Genomic DNA, 6,057 nt, shown 5'->3' on the forward strand with positions numbered 1-6,057 from the left:
TTCACTTTGTTGAGAATTACACCGCCCTTTCGGATCAATGAAATTACAATAAATTTTAACACTACAACAGACCTTTATTGTAATGTAAATAAAGTACAAGTAAAAACCATCACATTAATAATTAAAATTGCTTCTAACATGCATCACAAAATCCTAAACATGAATTTTACTCATTACAAAAGAAAAGTAAAATGAAAACAACGAGATAATCGTCTCATACCATTATTTCCAAACAAGAAGAGAGAGTAAGAGAAACACATCACAAAGCACGAAGAAAACACAATGGAAAACTTCATTTCATCAAAGCAAATCCACTAGATAAGTGTTTACAAGACCATAAGATAATGAAGAACACAATACTTAGCTTTTTCCCTTTGAGAGAAAGAAGAAAATCTCTCCCACAAAGTCTCCCGTCGATCCATGCAATGCTAGAACATCTCCTTACAAATTCACTCAAAATTTCCTCTCCAATCTCTCCAAAAGGGTAGAAATCTACATTTATACTCCTATTCTAAAAATCCTAAACTTTCTCCACACTTTTTCTAACATTCCTCTCACACATAACCCCTTTGTTCTAACCTAAATTCGTTCTTTTAAAGTGTAGGGATGAAGTTTGAAGAGTTTCCACAAGAACCCTTTCAAAAAGCGTCCAAATACGTTGAATTTCAGCCCATAACCGCCAAAAGTTGATCCATAGTCATCCCGGGGCCGTCAGCGAGCAGACTGCGTAGCTCCACCGTTTCGCTCTGTTTGGCTTCATTTTAGCTCCGTTTAGCCCTATTTCAGTTGCGTTGTGTTCCTAACAGATAGCCCTACAAAATAAGCATGAAAATAACCTTCCTTTAAAGAGTAATCTCATTCAAAAATATGCAAGAAGTGTAAAAGAGATTAAGCATCGAAAGACTTATCAAAACGTGACAGGGCAAAATTTTATTTCTTGCTCGTTTTTGCTACAAATTGCACCATTTTTGCATCTTTTTGCTCCAATGACCATAATTAATCATACCTGCAACAAAATATTAAAAATACTCTTCTTTAAAGTGCAATATCATCAAAAACAGTGTAAAATATGTATGAAAATCTCAACATATTTTCCTTTGGTCACTAGCCACCCAGGGGATGGCTCCTAGGCGTCATATTCTTTATCAGTTGAAGCAGGGATGAGTACCTAAGTGCCCAATGAGTATGGTTCCTAAGCACCCGCATGGTATCTAGGCACTTAATGGTTAATGCCTAAGTGCTAACCTCTCATGTTGGTAAAGCAGTACTTGTGCCTAAGCACTTAGTGCGACTTTGCACCATTTAACTCTGTGTCCTCTCCTGGTTTCCCCCCTTCAATCACATGTTGTGCTTATAAAATAAACACTAAAATGTTTTTCTTACAGTGTAATTTCATCCATAAAAATATATAAATATAACAAGAATACTAGCTAACTTATTCACACATCAAAATCCCCCCAAACATAAAGGTTACTTGTCCTTAGGTAACACTAAAGCTTAAATATTGAATTTGTTAAATTATAAGAGTGGCTTTCATAGAAAAATACCTAAAATCATGTCTCAAAAGATTCATACTTAGAAAATTGTAATTTCTCCAGTAAATAAGTCCAGTCCATAGACTATAAGAAACTTTTCATTCAACAAATAGAATATGATTCCATGATTATTTCAAAAAAAAAAATGCTAATAGTGCAAATTAGATATAAAATATACATAATTAAGCTCTCCTTTAAATAATTTACTAATAATTCCTAAATATAATTAAATTTAGGAATGTAGTGGAGCTCTCAATTTAAAAAGAACGTTAGTAAAACTAATTTTTGGTAAGGCTTATCCTCGAGTTTCTCCTCGTTATGCTTTTTTTTACATTTAAACCTTTTTTTTTCATACTTTAAAATGAATATTTCAAACCTAAGCATAATTTCTTTGAGGATTACTACATCTGAATAGACCCTGTGATAATTTTGAATTCTACTGCAATCTCTCTAAATTTAAACACTCCACATTCCTTTTCTTTTTAATGCTTTAAATGTTTAAGTAGTATTAGGGAAAAAATTTTATGAAAGCTAAACTCTTGTTGAATATACATCTAAGTGCATCAAATTTAACAAATATCTACTTCTTTTTAAAAGTAAAGATAGTAATCACTTTTTCATAAGCTGTTTTGCAAATTATACTTAGCACTTGTTTAACTTAATTCAGATAAAGTTTGAATTAGTTAACTATATTTCTCTTTTCTCAAGATTATTATAGGTTTAAATTCATCCCTACTTTCCTAAAGTTAACTAAAAACAACTATTTACATTTAATTCACTAAGTACAAATAGTCTTAAACACCAAGCGATTCTTCCCCCGAAACTTAATTCCAACGTTTATAATAATTTGAACATGAATTCAGATGGGGACAATAATACTTCCTACAACATGCTCGTATTAACAATGAATTAACAAGTATGTAACATCAAGTGCTACTGAAATAAACGAAACACCATAACTAATTAAAATTGCACCCAAAAGATTAAATATTTACAATAAGGAATAAAAAATTACAGTGATGAAAGTACAATCCAAGTCACCAACAACAAATACAATCAAACCCTAAGCATCCATACAAAAAGAAACAATCTCTCATCTTTCACATAATTATCTTCTTCCTCAGCTTCCTCCTCATCCTCTTTTTCATCATCCTCCTCTTACTTATGAATTGCTTCTATCGACTGACGGGTGATACACCAAAATAATTTGTTGTTTTAAGTATACATTTTATGTTTATTTTAGGTGATATTGCACTTTAAAGAAGGGTATTTTCATATTTTTGTTGCAGGTATATCAATTTTAGGCATTTGGAGCAAAAGTAGCAAAAAAACACGAAATTTGGAGCAAAAACAATGAATTTTAGGAATTTGGGCTCCAAATGCGCTAGTTTACAGAGAGCTAACACCAGATGTGCCAGATTGGTGCCAGATGCATCATTTTACAGAGAGCTGGCACCAGATGCGCCAAAACCTAAAACAACGCTGACTTAAGCAAGCTGGTGTCAGATGCACCAAAGACGACTTTTTGCGAATTAAGGTCTTTTGAGACAAATTTTGAGCAAATTTTTAAAAGTTAACTTGTTCTATACATGCATCTAAACACTTTGGAAGATTCTTTTATGAAGGGATATGTCTCTTAGATCAATGAACATATCTATTGAATTCAAAAGAGTTGACTTTTGGATAAAATTTAGGAGGGAATTTTGATTTTTTTTTTTTAGGGAGGTAGCCTTTAATAAAAGAGAGAGAAGTCTATGGTAAAGAAGGGAGATGTTGAAGTGGCGTGTAAAGGGTGGCGAAAGAGAGAAAGAGAGAGGGAGATAAAGTCAAGGATTTGAAAATTTTCTTCAAGGATTGTAAGAGAACAGAGAAGGAGAGAGATTTCTTCTTCATTACACTTCTAAGAGAGAATTGAGAGTACTTGTAAGGAGAGAAAGACTTAAAGAGAACTTTTAGGGATTTTCTTGGGGAGGATTGTGAGATAAGTTGTGACTTTTATTTCTTTTATTTTGTAAACTTTTTTTAATTAATGAAATTCATGCTTTGTTATATCCTTCTCATGAATTCTGAGTAGTCTTCTTTATCCTTCTCCTTACTTTGAGATATGGTTTTGTGAAGAATTGATTTTGTTTTGTACGATTTTAAATGTCAATAATTTGTGATGATTTGAAATTTGATCTTCATTTACTTTTCAATCTGGCCAATAGAAATGTTAAAATATGTTGAGAAACATATGTTCCGAAAGGGTTATGATTTCTACAACATAGTGAGAATCACATTTGATTTCATGGGAGAGGATGTCATTCATGGATTTGAGTGCAAATAAATAGGGAAATATACTTTTTTGGATGTAGAATTAGAGATTTTATGGTGACAGATTAAAATCTCCAATTTGGTCCAGTTGATTGGAAACTGATGCAATATTGTGAGCCCTCAGATAAGGGAGTAGTGGGAACTCTGGAGTGGTAGTCTGTATCCTCCCAGCCTACCACATAATTAGTGGTCAAACTCTGGATTAGTCAATCTTCTTTATGCACCTGGAAGGGGGTAAAGAATAAGATTGCTCATATTTAGCACAAAACAATATATATATATTATTTTCAAAAAAATTTAATTTCTTCACAATCCATATACTCATTGTAAAGGAGAATGATGCTTTCTTAAATTTAAACTCTTCATCACAAAAAATTTATTTAGTTTTCATAATTTTACTTTTAAATGTTTAGTAATTAGTTTAATTAACTTTATCTTTTTACTGCATCTTATTTAACATTCACTCTATTTACTTTATATTCAAATTTAACACTTCACTTTTGTAGTTTAGATTATAATCTTAAGAATTTACTAATAAGCATTTCCAACTTTCCTGTGGGATTGATATCTAGGACTTCATTAAAGCCCTTTATTACTTGAACGATAAATATACTTGCGTTATTTTTAGAGAATTTGATAGTTTGAAGTTTTTTAAATGATAAAATTATTTTCATAAAAGTTATTTTTATTGGGATTAATTTGCATATTTAAGATTATATTTGTCGTGTGTATTTTGTAATATTGAAAACTATTTACAAAATTAACACACTAAATCAACCTTGCATCAGCGGGTGCACTCATAAGGCTAGTATGGTGAACAAACTGGGAACTCAATCAGATTCTCTCCTCCAATACATTGGTTTCGCCTATACATCCCCAGTTGAGTTGCCTGAAAACTGGCAATCTGATCGAATTGCCTTTTATTTTGCCAATACATTTGTGTCATATGGTTTGCTAAGTCATAAACAGTCGTATGTATGATGGAGAAATCATCTTCCATCCTCCCAATCTATAAGAAATAGAAGCCATAGTAGTGGAAGAACGAGGTTCGGGGTAAGAAGTAGAGGCATGAGCTAGGCCGATCCCATTTCCAAACACTACATTACTTCTATATAATAAAATGTTAGATTTGGAAATGGGCTTCAAAGTATGAAATTGCTTCTCCCAACAATGAAAAGACACACCAGATTTCTTGCACAAGGAAAAGATAGTGGATGGGTGCCCCAATCTTAGAGTAAATCCCCCCTTGTGGTATTCAGATTAGAATGATGGATAAAAGAACACATGTCAATGGATTTCATTTTCTGGATAAAAAAATTTAAAGAAGCTTGATCCTTAGTCACTTCGCTACGATTAGTAAAGGGAAGTAGCTTAGCAGAGATAGAATAATGTCGGGCTTTTAAAACTGCAGCCAACTTAGAGTAAGGGAAATTAATTTTATGTTCATTTCTTACCTTCCACACTCCCCTACCATCAATTAAAAACTTGATAATTTCATCCAGATTAGTATTTACAGGAGTGAAACTTAATTAAAAGCTATCAGGGACATTCTCATTGAAAATAAAGCATTGACGCAAGTTGTTAAATTATTTAGCATAAATGATAAAAATTAATAAGTCATTATACATTGATAAATATAAAAAAAAAACTAACTTTAAAAGTTGAAAACATGCAAATTGGTGGAAACTAGGACGTGCAATAAAGTCTAGACCTTTTTTAAAAGTAATGTTAAAAATAAGCCCTTGTTGACACACATTGAAATTGTTGTTATGCTTCTAGCTATGGGTGCTCAAGATGGATTACACTAATAGCCCTCGGTCGATAGTAGTAATCATGGTTTCACTATTATTAATTGAGATCTCAACAAGTGTTAAAATCTTCCCATGCATATTGAAGAATCATTCTGAAGCCTAGACTATGTCAAGTTCTCTAACCTAGTTAGGACAATTCTAAGCTGATCATAAAGGTTTAAACTTTACATACTTAATTTGACTAATTCTTATAGACTTAACATCAAGCTCCACATCTTCTTTGGCGACTAATGAAATCATTTTAAACTTTGTGCAATCAATAAAGCAAATTGAGCTAAACTGCACCATGAGAGTCCTTTTAAATTTGACATACTTTTGTATCAAAATTTCCAACCAAATATATATAGAGAGACAGAGAGAGAGACACACACACACACACACAAATACATATAAGTAAA

The sequence above is a fragment of the Phalaenopsis equestris genome, unplaced genomic scaffold (assembly GCF_001263595.1).
Source record: "Phalaenopsis equestris unplaced genomic scaffold, ASM126359v1 Scaffold001059, whole genome shotgun sequence".
Classification (NCBI taxonomy): domain Eukaryota; kingdom Viridiplantae; phylum Streptophyta; class Magnoliopsida; order Asparagales; family Orchidaceae; genus Phalaenopsis; species Phalaenopsis equestris.